The 22,541-nt window shown below is 38.2% G+C and overlaps 1 protein-coding gene across 1 annotated transcript in view; it reads left to right on the forward strand.

The window, feature by feature from the left end:
- The window catches only part of LOC107815435 (small ribosomal subunit protein mL103 (rPPR7)-like), a 105,333-nt gene extending 83,246 nt beyond the window's left edge, over positions 1–22,087 (forward strand). The window contains exons 2-6 of the mRNA XM_075225677.1: positions 10,896–11,049; positions 13,017–13,084; positions 14,073–14,138; positions 21,310–21,375; positions 21,729–22,087. The gene's annotated coding sequence lies outside the window, so the exon portion shown is untranslated. The remainder of the gene's footprint in view (positions 1–10,895; positions 11,050–13,016; positions 13,085–14,072; positions 14,139–21,309; positions 21,376–21,728) is intronic.
- Positions 22,088–22,541: the final 454 nt, after the last annotated feature.

Genomic DNA, 22,541 nt, shown 5'->3' on the forward strand with positions numbered 1-22,541 from the left:
TGAGTTACAAGATTCCTATCTATGAGTCTTCTGAAGCTTGATCTTGAGTCTTGGTTGGTTCTTCATGCGGACCCTGATCAGAATCTTGATGCTTGTTAGCTACAGGTGTTGGTTCAATCTTCTTCAGCTTTTCAAATCAAGACGGGCCATGCAGAGCTTGTGACATCAGTCATGTCTTGAGCAGCTCACATCTTTCATTAACTTCTGCATTTGGATTCACTTCTTGTCTTTCTTTTTATTTTTATTTTTTCTTTTTATTCTGGATTGTGACTAACTTATGTTGATCATTTAGGACTGCTGACTCGCATTCTTGGCGCGAGCTTCTTTTGTTGCTGACCCGAATTGTATTCTGAATTAAATTCCCCTTTTTTTTCCAGGTGGGCGCCTGATTGCTGAACTTGAACTGTCTTCTCTTGTTACTTGACAGTGTTTTCCCTTGCACCTTGAACCATTTTCCCTTGAAACTTGAACTGTCTTCCTTCGAAACTGCTTTCCCTTGAAACTTGAGTTATCTTCCCTTGTTCTCCAGGTGGGCGCCTGATTGCAACAAAACAGATAAAACAAAAAAAATATTCTGCCCCAGTTTGCACTAGGAAGATTTGTGAGTTGTTAGCAAAATTGTAAACCACTTGTACTATTGATGCAAAGATGAGAGTAAACTAAAGAATAGACTAGAAAAACTATAAACTAAGCTTGACTAAAGTATAGACTGACCCTATTCTCCAGGCGGGCCCCCCTGATTTCAGGAAAACTAAACATTGATATTCTTAAGAAAACTAAAAAATTGACCCATTTTTTCAAATCCAAACTTCCTTTTTTTTTCTTTTTTCAAAATATCATAGGTAGGAGAAAAATTCATCAGACTAAGATTGTGATCCTAGGAGAAAATTCATCAGACTAGGTCCCTTTTGTTATCTTAGGAGAAAGATTCGCCAGACTAAGATTTCTATTTATTATCTTAGGAGAAAGATTCATCCGACTAAGATTTGATCCTAGGATAAATATTCATCAGACTAGGTTGTTTATCTTAGGAGAAAAGTTCATCAGACTAAGATTTTTATCCTAGGAGAAAGTTCATCAGACTAGGTCTTCTATCTTAGGAGAAAAATTCATCAGACTAAGATTTTATTGGGAGGAAAATCCATCAGACTAGGACTTTTTATCCTAGGAGGCAAAATGTGACGACCAAATGACAAAATTTTATGCACATGAGCAAGATAGAAAAAAGGCAAAAATTCGAGAAACTTCCCTTTGTCGGCTCTTCTCTTCTTTTCATTTTCATTTTTTTTTTCTTTTTTTCATTTTCCCTTGTTTTTTCTCTTTTTGAATCACTTTCCTTGAACTGCTTTGTTCTTATTTCATACAAAGAAAAAATTGTCAGTTTGAAAATGGTGGTCGATTTATGGCCTTGAGTTTTGGGCAGCTTGACTTCTGCTTAATCAGCTTGAGTCGGTCTCAAAAGACTTTTGTTCTGCACCAACTCTGATTGTTTTACACCAGTACCATTTGTATTTGCAGCTCAAACAGCCTTATCCCAATTGGAGATCTTTTCTTAGATGACCTTTTCTGATATCTTGAATGACTTCCTGCTTTTGAGCAATTTGTCTGTCAGAGAGAATCACAAGTTATATTTGTTTGCGCCAAGTAGGATGACATGGGTCTTTTGGGGAGGCATGTGCATGAATCCTCAAGTCATGTTGACAATAACAATTGAGTGTGCTGGCAAATTCACTTTATACAACTGAAAAGCTGGTAGCAGTTTTAAAATCTTTTCTTGCTTGTTTTGACGAAGACTGACTCAGAGTGGAGGACACAATAGTGCAAAGAAACAAGTATTAACAAGAAATGCCCCTGTCGAAAGGACAGAGGGAAGAATTTTTTTTCTTTTTTTTTTCGATAACTAGCCTTAATGAATGACATGCATTTTGGACTCAACGGCCTGATCTGTCAAACTAATCCAATCCTCCCTTCTACCATTCTTATGATCTTTGAAGTCGGGCTTATCCGTGCCAATCCTTTGCATCAGCTTCATGACTCACTTTCGACTAATGGTGTCCCGAGGGTTTTTTACCAACAAGTCTCTCTCATTTATTCATCTCTGCTTACCGTCGTCTTACAGTGCCCCACAACTGTTGCTCATTGCATGCGTCTCTTGGCATTTTTGAAGGCATATTGGGAGGTCTTTATTTGGAGGGTTTTTGGATAGGGTTGGAAAGAAAGGTCGGCGTGAAGGCTCAAAATAAACTCAAAATGAGGGGTTGTAGACTTACAACTCTTGGAATCGACTCTTTCAAAAATGAAATAAAATCTTTGCCCCAGTTTCAGATGCTGGGGATTTTTGGATTTTTCTATTTCTTCTATTTTTTGTTTTTTCTTCTGAATTCTTATTTTGTTGGACCGAACCGTGAGGCTGCCTACGTATCCTTTTTTTTAAGGAATCAGGTCGAACGTAGTTCAAACATCTGGCCTAAACTATTTTTCATCTTTCTTTCTGATTCTCTTTTCCTTTTTCTTTTTTTTTTTTCTCTTTTTTTTGTTTGCCCTAACTTCTATTTTTGAGGGCATGAACCTTTGACAATTTTTTTCTCTGAACTTTTTAAGAATTGCCCCAGTTTGTACTCTTGGGACATGGATTTTTTTTTATTTTTATTTTTTGACTCTAAACTTGATTCCAAAATAGGGCAGTCAAAGAAAAATAACACAGACTCGAAAGGGGTAGGAAAGGATATAAAGTGTTTGGGTAGCAGAAAAAGGGCCTCCCAACCTCGAGAATGTCAAACATGGTATCTTTTCGCGATCACAACATTGACGAATATGTATGTCTTCTTGGTGTGTCGTGGTCACAAGACATTTTTTCATCCCTTAGTGACAAACTTTCCAACAAATATCAATTGATTAAACATCCTCAAGCCCGATTTTCACAATGATTTGAAGGTGAATTTTACTCGACCTTAGTTCCAAAGTATTCCAACTCTTTATTCATCCTCAAAAGTATATATTTTTTTTAGTTATCGAATTCCAGATTAAATCAGTTCCTAAGATCTGGCCAAAGTTTCCGCATGCATGTCATGTCATTAAAACTAGCGGGAAAAGAACTAAGCATGGAATGACACAAAAGGACAAACTGTATTTTATTGAGTAAACAACAAGACAAACAACCTAAAATCCGAGTACAACCCTAAATAACCCAACTAATGAAAATATCAACAGAACAGAAAGACAAGACTCACACAAAAAGAATGGAGGGATAGAAGGATTTGACTCAATAAAACAAATAAAATCTGGATCACAACCCTGAAATAACTCAGATAATAGAAAAAACATCAAAACAAGCTACCAAGATTCTTTCCTAGTGAAGAGGGAATGACTTTTCAATTGCTAGGCTTGATATTTAGCCAAAAATTTGCTCATCAGAATCACCAGAGCCTTCTCCAATTTCAACATCATTAACTTCAGTTAGCAAGCTTCCGAGAGGATTCTCAAACTCCATGTCACCAGGCATCATCCCGACAAAGTGTGCATCATGATGTGCAAGTAAGGATTCTGCGCGATATTCTGGGTGTCACTGTCTTGGATCACAATCAGATTTTCCTGGATCATCCTTTCTATTTCTCTTTTCAAATCCCGACTGCTTTCAACATTGTGCTCCTGGGCATTGGAATGGTATTCACATCTTTTAGAAGGGTCAAAGCTTCTCGCACGCGGGTCCACATGATTTGGAGGAATAGGTGCAATCATGTTATAATGCTTTAACTTCTCAAATAAGCTTGCATAGGACTCTCCTATTGGTGTAAAATTATCTTTCAACCTTTGTTCCCCTTTATACCTTTGGCTTGGATGTGGGTTATAGGGCACCTGAAAATTTTGTGGTGGCTGTTGAAGATTTCGTGATGCTCGTGCTCGCCTTCTGGGGTATTTTTGTGGCTGGACAACATACTGAGGTGGAGCGACAGAGTATTGAGGGTTCTGAGGTGGATAATACTGCTCAGGGGAGTCATGAAAAACTTGAGGAGGCTGCTCATACCTTCGAGATGTTCTCCTGGGACCTCTTCTCAGCCCTAATGTCATCATGATTTCTTCAACCTTCTCATTTGTGTCGCTAAAATTATCAGATTCAACCCGGACAGCCTGGGTTGCGGCTTTAAAAATTGCTTGACTTATAATTTTTCCTGTCTTAAGACCATTATCTACCATTTCTCCCATTTTGATTGCTTCCGAGAAGGATTTGCCAACTGCGGACATCATGTTTTGAAAGTAATCTGGCCTTTCCGCTTGAAGGAAGACAGTGATTAGCTCGTGGCCATCCATGGGTGGCTTAACTCGAGCTGCTTGCTCTCTCCATTTAATGGCATATTCCCTAAAACTTTCACTTGGTTTCTTCTTCAGGTTTGAAAGGGAAATGTGGCCTGGGGCAATGTCGATGTTGTATTGGAACTGTTTGACAAAGGCATGTGCCATGTCATCCCAGACATACCAGCGAGACGTGTCTTGATCCATAAACCATTCGGAGGCTACTCTCGTAAGGCTTTCCTCAAAATAAGCCATCAACAATTCTTCATTTCTTCCCGCACCTCTCAGTTGATTGCAATACCTTTTCAGGTGGGCTATGGGGTCTCCATGTCCATCATACTTTTCAAATTTGGGAGTCTTGAAACCAGGCGGCAAATGGGCATCGGGGAACATACATAGATCTTTGAAGGCAACACTCTTTTGACTTGCCAACCCTTGCATGTTTTTTAACCGTTGTTCTAAGCTTTTCACTCTTTGGGTCATTTCTTCTTGTACCATCTTTCGGGCAGGCTTCTCAATGTTTGCAGGAAGATCAAACAAGTACGAGTGGTACTCAGGCAAGTGGTACTGCTCTTTTTGTGTAGCAAATTGTGACTCATGACGAGGCTGTCCTTGACCACTGGCCCATGCTTGACACATTTCGGTTATTTGCTGTTTCAACATTCTATTTTTCTCAAACACAGTAGACTCTGGTTGAACCCTCTGACCCTGAGTCTCTTGAGCACTTGTAACAACTTCGATGTCAGTTATTATTTTTCCTTAGATCTTGTGTCTCCAGCTTACCACAAACCGACCACCTCAACTTTCTTCACAATTCAAAACAAAACATGTTAGAATGGACTCAGTCGGTCCTTATTATTATCAATATTTTTCACTTTTGTTTTTTTCATTTCTTTTTAATGGTGATCGAACCTGATGTGGGTTGCCTACGTATCATGTGGGAACATGAATCAGATCTTGCGTAGTTCGGGAAGATCATGAATAAAGTAAATAAACTAACTTCTTTTTTTTGGACTTTGAATTTTTCATTTTACTTTTTCGAAAGAAAGACTTATAAAGAAGAAAGAGAATATTTTTGGATTTTGATTTTTTTCAGCATTTTTGCAAAGAATGACTTGTAAAGAAGAAATATTTTTTTGAATTTTTTCCTCTGAATTTCGAAAGAAAAACTTCTAAAGAAGAAAGAAAATATTTTTTTGGAATTTTATTCTGAATTTATGAAAGAAATGCTTCTAAAAAAATTTTGAATTTTGAATTTTCTTTTCAATTTTGAAAGAAGAGTGAAAATATTTTTGGATTTTTTGGAAGAAATTAAAAGAAAATATTTTTGTATATTTTTTAAAAAAACTATTAGGGTCCAAAAGAAAGGCTTTCTACAGAAGCAAGTAATGGAAAATATTTTTGGATTTTTTGAAAATTATGGGCCGGAACCGATGAGGTTTGCCTGCGTATCTCACATCCGGTGAGAATCAGACCCGCGTAGTTCGCCCAGTTTTGACGGAACATGAAAACATGACACTTGAAAATTTTGGCTCATTTTGAAATAACTTTTTTTTCCCCCAGAATTTTGGCAGATTTTCAGAGTTTTCTCAATACCTACCTCTCACTCTTTGATTTTCTATTTTTTTCTCTTTTTTTTCTTTTTGATTTTCTTTCCCTATTCTAGAAGCCGGTCAACATGCAAGCCGAAACAAACAAATGCGCAAGTAGCACGTAAGATGCATCAGGATGGTCTTTTAATTTGGGTAAACCGGTCCTAGACGGACCCAAGCCCTGTGTTGAGTCCCCAAAGTCAAATGCACGCGATGCAAACAAGCGTTCCTATTAGGGATCCGGCATGAGGCTGCGTTATTCTAGGTTTAAAACCTGGGTGTATTGTTCTAGACCTGGCTTACCCGAGCGGACAACTGGGGCTGAAGAGGTGGCGACGTACCGGGAGCAATGAAATTTACCCGGCCTTGTCGCTTGCCCAGCCTCATTCTATTTGGTATAATTTCTACAGAAAAAGCGGGCCACGCGAACGTGTGCACCATTTTCAGAAGACTCAGAGAGGTGGCGTAAGAAAACATTTATATACAATTCAAACAATAATAAAGCAGTAAACAAATAACATTTAGCACAAAAGATTCACAGAATACAGTAATATTAACAATAAATGAAGCCAAGTAAAAATCATTAACAAGCTTGAATTCTTGAACCCTGAACCAGAGATTCTAGATTCGATCCACAGCAGAGTCGCCAGAGCTGTCACACCTCCTTTTTACCTACACCCCCATAATGGGTATAAGGGAGTTTTTCCAATTAAAGTGACAATAACCAAAACGGGATTAATTATTTTGAAAATCAGAGTCACCACTTGAGATAATTTATGGTGTCCCAAGTCACCAGTTTAAAATCACGAATCGAGGAAGTTTGACTCTATTATCGGTCCGCGAACACAGAAATTCGGGTAAGGAATTCTGTTAACCCAGGAGAAGGTGTTAGGCACTCCCGAGTTCTGTGGTTCTAGCACAGTCGCTTTGATTATACTTGGCTTACTAAATTGTCTAATTACTTATTTTCAAACCTATGTGCATCTACCCCCTTTACCGCTTTTAGTTGCTTAATTATTCGTAATTTTGAAATTATCTTAAAAGGAGTCACGCGTATGTGTACTCATTTCGTTTGGCGCGTCAGGAATCATGTGACGCGTACGTGTCCATAACTAATAACGCTTTATTAATATTAAGAAACTTTGGTTGAAGTTGCGCGAACGCATACCTCGATTTATTTTTAAAATTATAATTATATCACGCGAACATGTACACAATCACGATGATAAATTTAAACATATTCATAATTCTTCCCAAACTTTGAGATTATTGTGAGGCAAGGAGCAAGATCAAATACTAGCCCATTATTATGAACGAAATTCCTTAATTCTAAATAAAGAAAATCTTATCCGGTTAATGTAGTTAGCAAAAAAAAAAAAGAACTTAAAGCTTATAAAAAAGAATCTAAGTCTTCGTAAGCATAGACAAAGGCAGTAAGCAAAATGGCATGGAAAAATCTCCCATGAATTACAACTTTTAACATACAAAACCAAGGCAATATTCAACAATTTAAACAAAATTCCATAAGCTCTACGTAAACTAATCATGTGTGCATTTGAAAGCTTAAACAGACAGAAACTATAAAATTATCAACTCGGCAAATATTTAACAATAACTTATAGGCATGTTGATTAATAAAAATTGAAGAAAAGAGAAAAAATAAAATAAGAACGAACCTCAAATCAATAAACTTTTTTCAATATTCAAAAGGGCAAATTTGTACAACACAGTATCGTTCTGACAGCCAAAGTGAAATTTCATCAATGGAATCCGGATCGAAAACCTCGTCGTTCGACTCAAAGTGCGACAACTTGTCAAGCACGAGCAAGAACTTGGACTGAAACTCAGCTCGACTAAGATGCCAAATCGACTCCGTCCGATGTCGTACGTGAGTGAATCAGTTCCGACAAAAAGACGACGGTGGTGAATTTGGTTTTGGTGATTGACGACGAAATGGGTGGAGCTACAGTGGGGACCTGCTTCAGAAGTTATGGTTTGATCTTTTCCCTTCAAAGTATTCTTGAGTGAATCCTCATTTTGAAGTGGAAATTACAGTGCATTTGTATGGAAAATTTCTTTGCTTTCTCCCCTCTATCCGTTGTTGCTCACTGTCCTCCCTATTTCTATGTGTGTGTATTTAGGTGTAGGTCCTATTATATAGGGGTAGGATTTAGGTTAGGGGTATGGGCCTAAGAGTTATGGGCTAGGAAATTGGGCCAAAGACTAAAAAAATGGACTACAAGATTAATAAAGACGGGGTAAACCAACCCAAAACTAATTCCTCCTTCTAAAATTATATACAATTATAATTAAAAAAATATATAATTAATTTTAATTAATTGAACTAAACTATATTAAAATATGAGACTATTTTTGTATTTTCATGATTATATATAAAAATAAAAATAAGCTACTATTTTTGTATATTTTTTATTTAAATTTATGAAAGATGCGTAAACTAAAATATTTTTGTAATTTTTATTTTTTGTGACGAAATAAAGTAAAAAAGTCAAAATTAGTGGAAATAGCTATATTAGGCCTAAATTAAAATATTTACGTGCTAAAATATAAAAAAATCTTGGGGAGGGTAAAAAATTACATGTCTACAAGGACCAGATGGATTACATCCATTTTTCTACCAAAAATACTGGAAGGATGTAGGTGTGAAAGTAACCACTTTTTGTCATATGTATTTATTTCTAAAACTGTGCCACTTGAGCTTAATAAGACTCTCTTATGCCTTATCCCTAAGGTAAAGCATCCTACAAGAATAACAATTTAGGCCAATCAGCCTTTGCAATACTGTTTATAAGCTAATTACGAAGATAATAGTCAATTGGCTTAAACCAATCATAAGTAAAATTATAGGACCAACACAAACTAGCTTCCAACAATGTAAGAGAGCTTGCGATAATGCTATAATAGTCCAAGAAGCTTTAAATTATCTTGCTAGAATGAAAGGGAAATATCCTTCAATGTTATTAAAACTTGATTTAGAGAAAGCTTTTGATAGATTAGAATGGTCTTTTATAAGACATGCTTTATTTTACTTTAATATTCCCCCTTCATTGATTTCTTTAATTATGTCATATGTTACAACTACATCGGTTTCTATTTTAATTAATGGTTCAAGCACACACTACTTTACACCCTCAAGGGGTATCCGTCAAGGAGATCCATTATCACCATATTTATTTATCATGTGCATGGAATTATTGTCTAGAAATATTTTACAATCAGTGGACTATCTAAAATGGGAACCAATTCGACTATCTAACAAAGGCCCACTACTATCTCATTTTTTCTTCGCAGACGATATTATACTATTTTCAAAAATAACTACTAAAAGCTGTCATGCGATCATTGATGTGTTAAATAACTTTTCAGAATACTCAGGGCAAAGAATTAATTTTGACAAATCAAAAAATTTCTTCTCCAAAAATTGTGGTCCTACTGAAAAGGATTTTATTATCAATTCATTTAGTATGAAAGAAGGCACCTCTTTTGGAAAATATTTGGGATTCCCCATATTCCAAGCAAAACCTAAAAATACAGATTTTCAGTTCCTACTTAATAATTTTAAGAATAAATTAGCAGGATGGAAGTCTAAATTCCTAACACTAGCAGGAAGAGCTACCTTAATAAAATCTACATTAAACCAACTACCTAATCATTTAATGCAATATATACACATTCCGTCTCATATTCTACACAAGTTAGATCAGTATCAACGAAATTTCTTATGGGGTACTACATTAGAAAAAAAGAAACTACATCTTGTCAAATGGAATGATATTACTAGGCCAAAAAATATTGGAGGATTAGGAATTCAAAATTTACGTGATAAAAACAATGCTTTATTAGCAAGTTTAGCTTGGAGGCTATTCAACTCACCAAATGCTATGTGGTCTAGGGTCTTACTGTCCAAATATATTCATACTTCTCCTATTAATAATCATTCTCATATTTGGTCTAATATAACTACTGGTTGGCATCTATATCAGCTAGGTATAAAATAGAATATAGGAAGAGGCACTCACATTAAACTTTGGGATGATCCATGGATTGCGCCTGGTACGACCATCAGATCAGTTATTTATGGTCCCTTACCCTTAGAGAATCAAAATATGACTATCTCTTCCTTTATGGATAACGAAGGATGGGATTGGAATAAACTGCCCTTTGAGATGCCCAATAACATTACCCAACTAATTCAATCTACTTATATCTCGAAATACAATAATAAAGCTGATAGTATTTGCTGGGGTTTAACTCCTACGGGTCTTTTCAGTACTAAATCTATGTATGGTATATTAGATGCACTTCATAATATTTTTACTCCTACTTATATAAATTCTGAGTGGATATGGAAGTTACCGGTCCAACCCAAAATCCAAGGGTTCATGTGGCTTCTTCACAAAATGAGGCTACCCACTAAGGACTATCTCAAACATATCAATGTAATTCAAGATGCTACATGTCAATATTGCCATAAGACAGATAAGAACATTAATCACTTATTCCTAGAATGCACAAGTGCTAAAACATATTGGCAGAATTTAGGCATGCTTGAATTCATAAATCATCATTTGCAAGGAACGCATGCTTCTAATTGAGTTCATCAACTTATAACTTGCAAGGACCTTCACTTTCCATACAAAATAAATCCAGCCACATACTTGTCTCTAAATTTATGGAATATTTGGGTAGCACGTAATAATAATTGTTATAGACATTTTACATCCACTGCTTCTACTAAATTAACTACTCAACAAGCAGCCAAATTCACATATTTTGCAGCTAAAAAGCACACTATTAGGAAAAAGAGACAATGGAATCTTAAATGGAAACCTCCAAAATATCCTTTCTATAAATTAAACACTGATGGAGCCCATACTTTGGGCAAATCTGGTATTGGTGGCCTGATACGAAATGTAAATGCTGATTGGATATTAGGATTTGTAGCAGCACTAACAACGGATTCACCATACAGAACTACGTGCTTTGATACAGGGTCTCCAATTAGCTCTCGGGCATAATCTTGTACAACTGGAAGTGGAAGTGGACTCAAAGGATATCATAAGGCTCCTTTGTAACGACCCGACCAGTCGTTTTGAGCACCGGCGCGTCATTCAGCAGTTTGAGGCCATGAGCAACTTCATCTCAGGTATATTGACTTGTGTGTATGGTCAGAATTAAAATTCAGGAAGTTTGGAGTCAAATCTAAATGGAAATTCTCATTTTGAAAGCTTAAAATTGAAGAAATGAACTAGGATTGGAATTTTGAGTAAACGACCTCGGAATTGGGATCCGAAGGTTCCAGCAGGTTCGTATGATGATTTCGGACTTGGGCGTATGCCCGGATTGGGTTTTGGATAACCCGGGAGCGTTTTGGCGCCTATTGTGGAAGATAACATTTTAGAAGAAATTGCATTAGTTTGGTTTAAAATGCATTTCAGTGTTATTGATGTCCGTTTGGAATTCCGAGACTGGGAGTAGCTCCGTATGGTGATTCTGGATTTGGGAGCGTGATCGAAAGTGAATTCGGAGGTCCGTAGGTCATTTGGAGCCATTTGGCTAAATATAGAAATTTGAAGGTTTTTGAGAAAATTCGACCGGAAGTGGAAATTTTGATATCGGGGTCGGAATGCGATTCCGAAAGTTGGGGCAAGTCCGTAATGTCGAATGTGACTTGTGTGCAAAATTTGAAGTCATTCCTGAATGATTTTGGTAAGGTTTGAGACACTTAGTCTCTTTTAAGGAAGCTTAAGTTGGAAAAGTCAATCGGATATTGACTTATGTATTAGAGCACTCGAAATGCAAATTTTATGGTTCGGATAGCTTTGTTAGGTGATTTGGGACTTAGGAGTGTGTCCGGAATATTTTTGTGATGACCGGTGTAGAATTAAGCTTGAATCGGCAAAGTTAGTATTTTGGCGAATTCCGGTTGATAGGTAAGATTTTGATCTGAGGTTCGGAATGGAATTCCGAGAGTTGATGTAGCTTCGTTATGTTATTTTAGACTTGTCTGCAAAATTTGAGATCATTCGGACTAGTTTTGACGTGTTTCGACATCGAATGTGAAAATTTGAAGTTTCAAAGTTCATAGGCTTGAATCCGTGGTGAATTTAGTATTTTTGCGTTGTTTTTGGTAATTCGAAGGAACAACTAAGTTTGTGTCATATTATGGGACTTGTTAGTATACTTTGTTGGGATCCCATGAGGCTCGGACAAATTTTGGAAGAGTTTTTGGAAGATTTTTGTCGTTTTGAGCATAAATGTAATGATCTAAAGGTTCATTTTTAGTTCTAGAGATCCAAATTTGATTCCGAGACTTCAGAAATTTTGATAATGAATTATAGGACTGATCTGGAAATTTTGGTCTAATTTCATCAAGTCGCGATTAGGTTTTTGACGCGAAACATGAGTAATTGTTTAACGAGCGAAATTGATATCGCACTGGGCAAATGAGCTCCGAATTGAGTTTCGATTGAAGGGTTGTGTTCGTATTATTATTTGTGATTCAAAGGAACAAGAATCGTCTAATTCCGAGTTCGTATGATGGAGTTAGAGCCATTTTAGTGAAAAATGGCTGTGCTGCAATTTAAATTGGCTGCTGGTGCATTTTTTAGCAGCAGTGAACAGTAACCCGCGGGTGAACAGTACCGCGCGGGTGAACAGTATTTGCGAAAAATCTAGGTAGTGAGTTTATATCCGATTTTGGGTCATTTTTCCACCATTTTCAGTCATTTTGAGAGCTTTTGGACGGGGATTGAAGGGAGTTTCAACTGAGATCGTTTGGAGGTAAGTTTTATGAGTTAAATACATGATTTTATTGAAGAATCATCCTTGAAATCCATGAAAACATAGCCAAATTATAAGAAATTAGGGCTTGAGATTGAAATTCTAAAATGAAGATTTGAGGGGTCATTTGAATTCCTATTTTGGTAAATTTTATATGTACGGACTCGTGGCGAGACGAGGAATCCGGTGATGTGACTTTCGTAATTTTTTGAGAAGTGGGCCCGGGGCTCGGGTTTTGCAAATTTCGTGATTTTCGATATTTTTCGAGTCTTTTCGATTGAGTTATATTCCCTTAGCCTATTGTAATATATTCCTTGTTGTTTTGGCAAGATTCAACGCGCGAGGAGGTCGATTCGAAAGGAAAGGGCATTGCGGAGTAGACTTTTGGCCGTCTTGAGGTGAGTAATAGATGTAAATGTTGTTCTGAGGGTTTGAAACCCCGGACTTTCACATCGTAACGCTATATTGAGGCGTGACACGCACTCCATGGCGAGTGCGGGGTCAGATACTATTGGGAATTGTGACTTGGTCCATCCCGTGTGATGTTTATATTATACTGGTGATTGATACACATACTTCATTGATATTACTGGGCTTGATGCCATGTTTGGGGCCTTGTGCCAATTTGTAAAATCCTTCGAGGATTGATATTACTGCTTAGCATGATTTGCATATCATTTAATTTTAGTCCAAGGTTTTAAATGCTGTTTTGCAAACTCAGCCATAATTCTAAGTGTTGAAAACTTAAATGATATTTTTAAATGTATTCCGGGCTGGGAACTTCTGTTTTGTAAATGCCCAAGGGGCTTATTATATTATTTTCTGGACTGATTATAAAGTGACTTGAAACAGTGGTAACAATGACACTGTGTGATATACTTGAAACAGTGGTAACAATGACACTGTGTGATATACTTGAAACAATGGTAACAATGACACTGTGTGATATACTTGAAATAGTGGTAACAATGACACTGGATGATATACTTGAACAGTGGTAACAATGGCACTGTATGATATAAATTGGTCAGGTAACAATGGCTGACCGGTCAGGTAACAATGACTGACCAAGATATTGCGCTTGGGTTGTAGGAGCCCCTCCGGAGTCTGTACACACCCCCAGTGAGCGCCGTCGACGATAAATAAATATGGATGGCTCGGGCTGCACGCCGCAGTGGGTACTGGAATGTACCATCATATGCATTGCATTGCATTCATGTATTTGTATTTATACTGGTGTTTAGCTGCTCAGTTCCATATGTTGCTGTATATTCGGATTGTAGCTTACTTTGTGTATTTACTGGATTTTCTTATCTTCGGACTGTAGTTACTTTTATTACTCACTAGGTCGGAGTATTCACTTTACTCCCTGCACCTTGTGTGCAGATTCAGGGCAGTCTCAGGCTCAGTAGATCCAATTGATCAGCAGATCCAGCCTCTGGGAGTATCGAGGTAGCTGCACGGCATTCGCAGCCATTGATCTTCTCCCTCCTATCCTATCTTTTTATTTTCGCATTATCGGACTTTGGATATACCGTGTATTAGGATGATATTCTGTATTCTAGAGGCTCAGATTCGTGACACCGGGTCCTAGTGAGATTATATTGTGTATTTGTTAAATTCTTCAGTACTTTAATCTTGCTTAATTGATATTTCTTTCCGCTATTTTTGATATATTGGGTTAAGTGTTGAATAATGGTCGGGCTTGCCTAGTAGTGTGTTAGGCGCCATCACGACCGGGATTTGGGTCGTGACAAGTTGGTATCAGAGCCTAGGTTACTTGGTCTCGCGCGTCATGAGCCGGTTTAGTAGAGTCTCGCGGATCGGTACGGAGACGTCTGTACTTATCCTCGAGAGGTTGCCGAACCTTTAGGAAAACTTCACATTCTTGAATTCTTATCGTGCGTCCTTGATTCAGCTTGAAAAGAAACTTTTGAAATTCCTTCCACGTGATCGTATGCACCAACGGGCGCTCAGTATCAGATGTGTCTTGATGGCTTTGATTCCCCGATCGAGGGGCGAGGTGTAATCTCTTTGAGTTTGAAGTTAGATCAGTCTGGAGGACTTGAGGCCAAATCTTTGCCAATGGCTTGAGCACCGAGGTGCTGATTTTGTGGCAAGTGTTTTGAACTCATATGTTCATTATTGTCCTTGTTAGCCGGAATGGCGGTTGGATATCCACGTGATGAGTATGTTAGTGTTGCGAGGTGTATTTGTACGACTTGGTAGTGGCGAAGAAGCCTACTGGATAGTAGATGAACTGTTAAGTGATTCGTTTCTTATTGTGATTTGTTGAGTAGCCCGAGTTATGGGCGCGTGAAGAATATTTTTCGTGTCTCCTAGTTAGATAAGTCTGGGAGCTGAGATCGCTTTCGTAAATGTATTATGACGAAATCGTTGAGTCAAGGAGACCACCTTGAAGGTCGAAAATATTAAAGGAAGAATATGTTCCTACTTGGTTGAATAGCCCAATAATAGAGGGTTGAAGGGTATTTTCTATGTGTTATGATTCAAATAGGCGCAACGCATGTCCATGTATCAATTTAGATTTATGTAATTGATATGCATTGTGATGCTTTGTCAAGTTGTGGATGTGTTGTTAGGATGGTTTTGGTGATTCTCTGGCAGGTGGATATGACCAATTACAAAGGAGGCTCTGCCGAAATTTTTGAAAAATTTAGGACTTAAAAAAAAAATAAAAAATTGGTCGCCTAGAGAGTGGGCTTAACTGTTGTGTGAGTAAATGCAAGAATTGCAGAAGAGTTAAAATTCCAGATGATTCGTGTTTCCACGAGCTTATGATGGAGTGAGTTTAATCTCACCATGATATTACGACAGCAATAGAGTATATGTGTTGTGATCTATGGCTTCGAGCTAAGTTGGGGAGCTTACTGTTGATTAGCTGATTGCACGGTTTATTACCTGCGTGAATTCTGGTTATTGGCGTATTGGTGGGTTATTGCAGCTACGGAAAAGGACCATGAGTGGTAGTTTGAGTAAATGAATTATTGGATGCATGCTATGGTTAGCCTTATTGGCTCATGTTCAGACTTGAGGGAAGATTCATGATTTATGCCTCGTATAGGTGCAGGCTTCGAGGGAAGTGATCCCTCTAGGTGCTTTATCGAGAGGGTATTCATATGTTATAAAATTCAGTAGAGTTGGTTGCATTCGGGGCCAAGTCAGAGCTGGGTGGCTCTCAATAGCGGTCCTAGTTAATTCAAGAGGTAAAGTGTGGTGCCTAATGATTTTGAGTCTATAAGTACGGTTAAAAGTCAAGCTTTTGAAGCAGCTTATGAAGAAAGGCACAGAATGTTCTATGATGTTTTGACTTGCGATGTAGCATTTGAGAGACATGAAATGGTCATGGTATTTGAGACAACATGGTCTCGTGATTTAAGGTCACTCGGGGTGAGTTTGGTTGAAATAAGTTAGGTGTTAAAGGAGATATTATTATTTCTAAGGCAATCAAGGATAAATTGGAAGGAAGTAGATTGATTAGCCATAGTTGAGTTGGTATACTGGTGTCAGTGATCAGTTCGTTCAGCGTGATCGAGTTATGCATGTGAGGCTTGTCGGCCGCAGTGATTGATGTTATTCTGAAGCATTCTTTTGTTAGGGCCTATTATGAGTAGGCGAATCCCAGAAAGTGTTATGGTGGCTTGGACAACTACTTAGAGATTGACATATTCGACGATTATGAGGATTCGCTTGTATGCTGCTATAGTTCTCCTGAAGTGAGTTAAATGGAAAGTCTTATATGATGAAGTATTAGCCTATTGGCGGTTCCAGAGTTGTGATGGAAATCGCGTCTATCGTATATTGGCACGTGAGGTGCAATGAGTGGTATGGAATTTGAAGTAAGGACCAAGGTTGCAGTTTGGTCAATGACTGTGATGTCACGATCTCGGATGAGCAGTATATGAGTTTCAGTGTTTTGAGTAAGATGGGTATTGACGTCAGTATCACCTGAGATCGGTGTTTTGTGAGAAAGGCTTTGCATCCTGGTTAGGGATTCTTGATCGTTTTTCAGCGTTAGTGCAGCCGGTGGTTTGGATGTGCAGACCCGTTAATTATTTCGGAAGATGGTGGGAGCTTGTCACACATGAATATTGTATAAGTGTGACATGTAGTCACTTGATTAATTAGAAATTTAAACCAAGTATGAGGATTTTGGTAATATCATCCATTTGAGAATTTATGTGTGGAGGGCACTCTGTTTATTGGGTTATGGACATGTGAAAGATTATTGGCCTAGATTGGCACGATCAGGATCGACTTGAGGTCGGTGGATAGATTTAAATGTGGAAGTGAGCCTTACGTCAGGCTAGTTGTGTTTATTTCAGCAATGCGCTCTTTATGGAAGGATAGTCGCGGTCTTATTTCGTGGTCAGTTAATTCATGTAAAGATATATTGCACCGTATAAGTTGTGAGACGGCTTGGTAAATTCCTTATGTGTTGAGGTTCCGCTCAGCGGTGATGTTATATGAGCAGGATGAGACTTAGATCATGTATCGCACCTCAGTTGTGCTTGAGTTTGTAGCCTATAGCGCTATATGTTTCCTTGGGAATGATATTATGCACCTTAGTGTGTTTATGACCGATATTCGGTATTTTGATGTGATGAGCTATTCAGCTCGACGTATATCTCCTTATGTGAGTTCTATATGTGGATCGGGTGGCACACCGCCATGGGTATGTTGTTTGGATCGGGTTGCACGCCGCAACAGTGTGATGTTCAGTTCAGTGCCCATATTTGCTTTTGTGTGTTATGTTTCCCTATTTTCTGAGGAAGTCTATGTTAGTGTGCGAGTTGAGTAGTTCCTTCTAGAGTTCGCCTTCCTTTTGTATCGCGTTCGAATTGATAGCATACTAGCACATTGTGGCGTCTTGTGGGATTTTTGATTATGTCTGAGGTGGCTTATTTCCTGAGCAGTTCGTACTGGGTGAGACGAGGTTACTAGATTTGGGGTCAGTGCAAACTGATTATATGAAGTATATTATAGAGCAAAGATCATTCTTTGGTTTGGGACAAGGTAATGGAACTTGTCAGGAGTGTAGATCCAATGAATTGTTGATTCAGCAGTTGGTTGTGAATTTCGGCACATCTCTTCAGTCGTATCGGTGTTGAAAAAAAAACTAGAGCAAGACCTGTGTAGATCATGAGATGCAATGGGAGCATCAGATTCGTGGAATTTCGACTATTATGTTTAAAGAATGTTATTGTGGTTCTATGAGTAAAGTGATGCAAAGTGTGAATTCAGCAAAGTTATGCAGTCATGTTTGGGTACAGCGTGTGGAGATTGATATGGTGGTCGTATGATGGAAACAGGCTTGGCAAGGAAATTCAGGATGTTGGAATTGGGCCTAATGGCTTATTTGCTTGAATAAATAAGTATATCTACAGAATTATCGAGCTAATGTGCTCAACGGAGTAGTGGTAGCATGGGAAGGTGCATGATGTGTTAAACAAGTGATTTCAGACTACTTCAGTGTAGTTCTCAACACGTTCGAGGACGAACGTATGTTTAAGTGGGGGAGATTGTAACGACCCGACCGGTCGTTTTGAGCTCCGGCGCGTCATTCAGCAGTTTGAGGCCATGAGCAGCTTCATCTCAGGTATATTGATTTGTGTGTATGGTCAGAATTAAAATTTAGGAAGTTTGGAGTCAAATCTAAATGGAAATTCTCATTTTGAAAGCTTAAAATTGAAGAAATGAACTAGGATTGGAATTTTGAGTAAACGACCTCGGAATTGGGATCCGAAGGTTCCAGCAGGTTCGTATGATGATTTCGGAGTTGGGCGTATGCCCGGATCGGGTTTTGGATAACCCGGGAGCGTTTTGGCGCCTATTGTGGAAGATAGCATTTTAGAAGAACTTGCATTAGTTTGGTTTAAAATGCATTTCAGTGTTATTGATGTCCGTTTGGAATTCCGAGATCGGGAGTAGCTCCGTATGGTGATTCTGGATTTGGGAGCGCGATCGGAAGTGAATTCGGAGGTCCGTAGGTCATTTTGGAGCAATTTGGCTAAATATAGAAATTTGAAGGTTTTTGAGAAAATTCGACCGGAAGTGGAAATTTTGATATCGGGGTTGGAATGCGATTCCGAAAGTTGGGGCAAGTCCGTAATGTCGAATGTGACTTGTGTGCAAAATTTGAAGTCATTCCTGAATGATTTTGGTAAGGTTTGAGACACTTAGTCTCTTTTAAGGAAGCTTAAGTTGGAAAAGTCAACCGGATATTGACTTATGTATTAGAGCGCTCGAAATGCAAATTTTATGGTTCGGATAGCTTTGTTAGGTGATTTGGGACTTAGGAGTGTGTCCGGAATATTTTTGTGACGACCGGTGTAGAATTAAGCTTGAATCGGCAAAGTTAGTATTTTGGCGAATTCCAGTTGATAGGTAAGATTTTGATCCGAGGCTCGGAATGGAATTCCGAGAGTTGCTGTAGCTTCGTTATGTTATTTTGGACTTGTCTGCAAAATTTGAGATCATTCGGACTAGTTTTGATGTGTTTCGACATCGGATGTGAAAATTTGAAGTTTCAAAGTTCATAGGCTTGAATCCGTGGTGAATTTAGTATTTTTGCGTTGTTTTTGGTAATTCGAAGGAACAACTAAGTTTGTGTCATATTATGGGACTTGTTAGTATACTTTGTTGGGATCCCATGAGGCTCGGACAAATTTTGGAAGAGTTTTTGGAAGATTTTTGCCGTTTTGAGCATAAATGTAATGATCTAAAGGTTCATTTTTAGTTCTAGAGATCCAAATTTGATTCCGAGACTTCCTGAATTTTGATAATGAATTATAGGACTGATCTGGAAATTTTGGTCTAATTTCATCAAGTCGCGATTAGGTTTTTGACGCGAAACATGAGTAATTGTTTAACGAGCGAAATGGATATCGCACTGGGCAAATGAGCTCCGAATTGAGTTTCGATTGAAGGGTTGTGTTCGTATTATTATTTGTGACTCATAGGAACAAGAATCGTCTAATTCCGAGTTCGTATGATGGAGTTAGAGCCATTTTAGTGAAAAATGGCTGTGCTGCAATTTAAATTGGCTGCTGGTGCATTTTTTAGCAGCAGTGAACAGTAACCCGCACGTGAACAGTACCGCGCGGGTGAACAGTAATTGCGAAAAATCTGGGCAGTGAGTTTATATCCGATTTTGGGTCATTTTTCCACCATTTTCAGTCATTTTGAGAGCTTTTGGACGGGGATTGAAGGGAGTTTCAACTGAGATCGATTGGAGGTAAGTTTTATGAGTTAAATACATGATTTTATTGAAGAATCATCCTTGAAATCCATGAAAACATAGCCAAATTATAAGAAATTAGGGCTTGAGATTGAAATTCTAAAATGAAGATTTGAGGGGTCATTTGAACTCCGATTTTGGTAAATTTTATATGTACGGACTCGTGGCGAGACGAGAAATCTGGTGATGTGACTTTCATAATTTTTTGAGAAGTGGGCCCGGGGCTCGGGTTTTGCAAATTTTGTGATTTTCGATATTTTTCGAGTCTTTTCGATTGAGTTATATTCCCTTAGCCTATTGTAATATATTCCTTGTGGTTTTGGCAAGATTCGACGCGCGAGGAGGTCGATTCGAAAGGAAAGGGCATTGCGGAGTAGACTTTTGGCCGTCTTGAGGTGAGTAATAGATGTAAATGTTGTTCTGAGGGTTTGAAACCCTGGACTTTCACATCTTAACGCTATATTGCGGCGTGACACGCACTCCATGGCGAGTGCGGGGTCGGATACTATTGGGAATTGTGACTTGGTCCATCCCGTGTGATGTTTATATTATACTGGTGATTGATACACATACTTCATTGATATTACTGGGCTTGATGCCATGTTTGGGGCCTTGTGCCGATTTGTAAAATCCTTCGAGGATTGATATTACTGCTTAGCATGATTTGCATATCATTTAATTTCAGTCCAAGGTTTTAAATGTTGTTTTGCAAACTCAACCATAATTCTAAGTGTTGAAAACTTAAATGATATTTTTAAATGTATTCCGGGCTGGGCACTTCTGTTTTGTAAATGCCCAAGGGGCTTATTATATTATTTTCTGGACTGATTATAAAGTGACTTGAAACAGTGGTAACAATGACACTGTGTGATATACTTGAAACAGTGGTAACAATGACACTGTGTGATATACTTGAAACAGTGGTAACAATGACACTGTGTGATATACTTGAAATAGTGGTAACAATGACACTGGATGATATACTTGAACAGTGGTAACAATGGCACTGTATGATATAAATTGGTCAGGTAACAATGACTGACCAAGATATTGCGCTTGGGCTTGTAGGAGCCCCTCCGGAGTCTGTACACACCCCCAGTGAGCGTCGTCGACGATAAATAAATATGGATGGCTCGGGCTGCACGCCGCAGTGGGTACTGGAATGTACCATCATATGCATTGCATTGCATTCATGTATTTGTATTTATACTGGTGTTTAGCTGCTCAGTTCCATATGTTGCTGTATATTCGGATTGTAGCTTACTTTGTGTATTTACTGGATTTTCTTATCTTCGGACTGTAGTTACTTTTATTACTCACTAGGTCGGAGTACTCACTTTACTCCCTGCACCTTGTGTGCAGATTCAGGGTAGTCTCAGGCTCAGTAGATCCAGTTGATCAGCAGATCCAGCCTCTGGGAGTATCGAGGTAGCTGCACGGCATTCGCAGCCATTGATCTTCTCCCTCCTATCCTATCTTTTTATTTTCGCATTATCGGACTTTGGATATACCGTGTATTAGGATGATATTCTGTATTCTAGAGGCTCAGATTCGTGACACCGGGTCCTAGTGAGATTATATTGTGTATTTGTTAAATTCTTCAGTACTTTAATCTTGCTTAATTGATATTTCTTTCCGCTATTTTTGATAAATTGGGTTAAGTGTTGAATAATGGTCGGGCTTGCCTAGTAGTGTGTTGGGCGCCATCACGACCGGGATTTGGGTCGTGACATCCTTACCTCTAATAATGTGGCAACTAATAACTTAATTTCTAACTGCAGGTACCTCCTGGACAGGTTGGGTAAACCTACAGTACGGTATGCGTCAGAGAACAAAATAGCGTTGCGGATAAACTAGCAAAGGAAGGCTGCAATTTTGGCATTCAATCGGTGGTGTATTTTTTTGATGGCAGCCCAGATTTTGCATGGGCAGTTTTTGAGCAAGATAAGAGTGTAGTGCAGGAACTTATTTTGGACCACTATAGGCCTCACTCTGATATTTATAATATTGTAAATATGTATTGTAATAGTGGCAATCCTCGGTGTGGTAGTAATATAGTTAGGTATAATACTTTAGCACCCACTACAGGTGCATCAGTATGTAAGAGAATGCAATACAGGCATTCGGCCTCTGTACGCAATCTTTAATATAATCTATGTTTATCTTTTAAACCAAATATATATATATATATAAGTGGAGGATTGTCAATAATGCAATACCCAGAGGTGTATATACAAGTAAATTGTGACAATAGATCAACACCACTAGAGGCGAAGACATGATTTCAAGCTTATGGGTTCGGGATTCTAATCATTTTAAATTACTGAGCTCTAAATTAATAATTTATATATATTCAATAGATTTTTAAGATAAATATAGAGTTCGAACTAAAGCTACTGAATTCGGCCGATCCCGCTCCCGGCACTGTAGCTCCACCCCGAACACCACTCATGTAAAATCAAAATTCGATCATATGATGTATACAATTAGCAATTACTGCTGTTCCAAACATTTATGGCATTACAAAATTAAATGGGCCTTTCTTTTCCTTGCTTGAACAAAATAGAAGAATTAACCCGTATCCGGTCTACTGT

Source organism: Nicotiana tabacum, chromosome 11 (assembly GCF_000715075.1).
Source record: "Nicotiana tabacum cultivar K326 chromosome 11, ASM71507v2, whole genome shotgun sequence".
Classification (NCBI taxonomy): Eukaryota; Viridiplantae; Streptophyta; class Magnoliopsida; order Solanales; family Solanaceae; genus Nicotiana; species Nicotiana tabacum.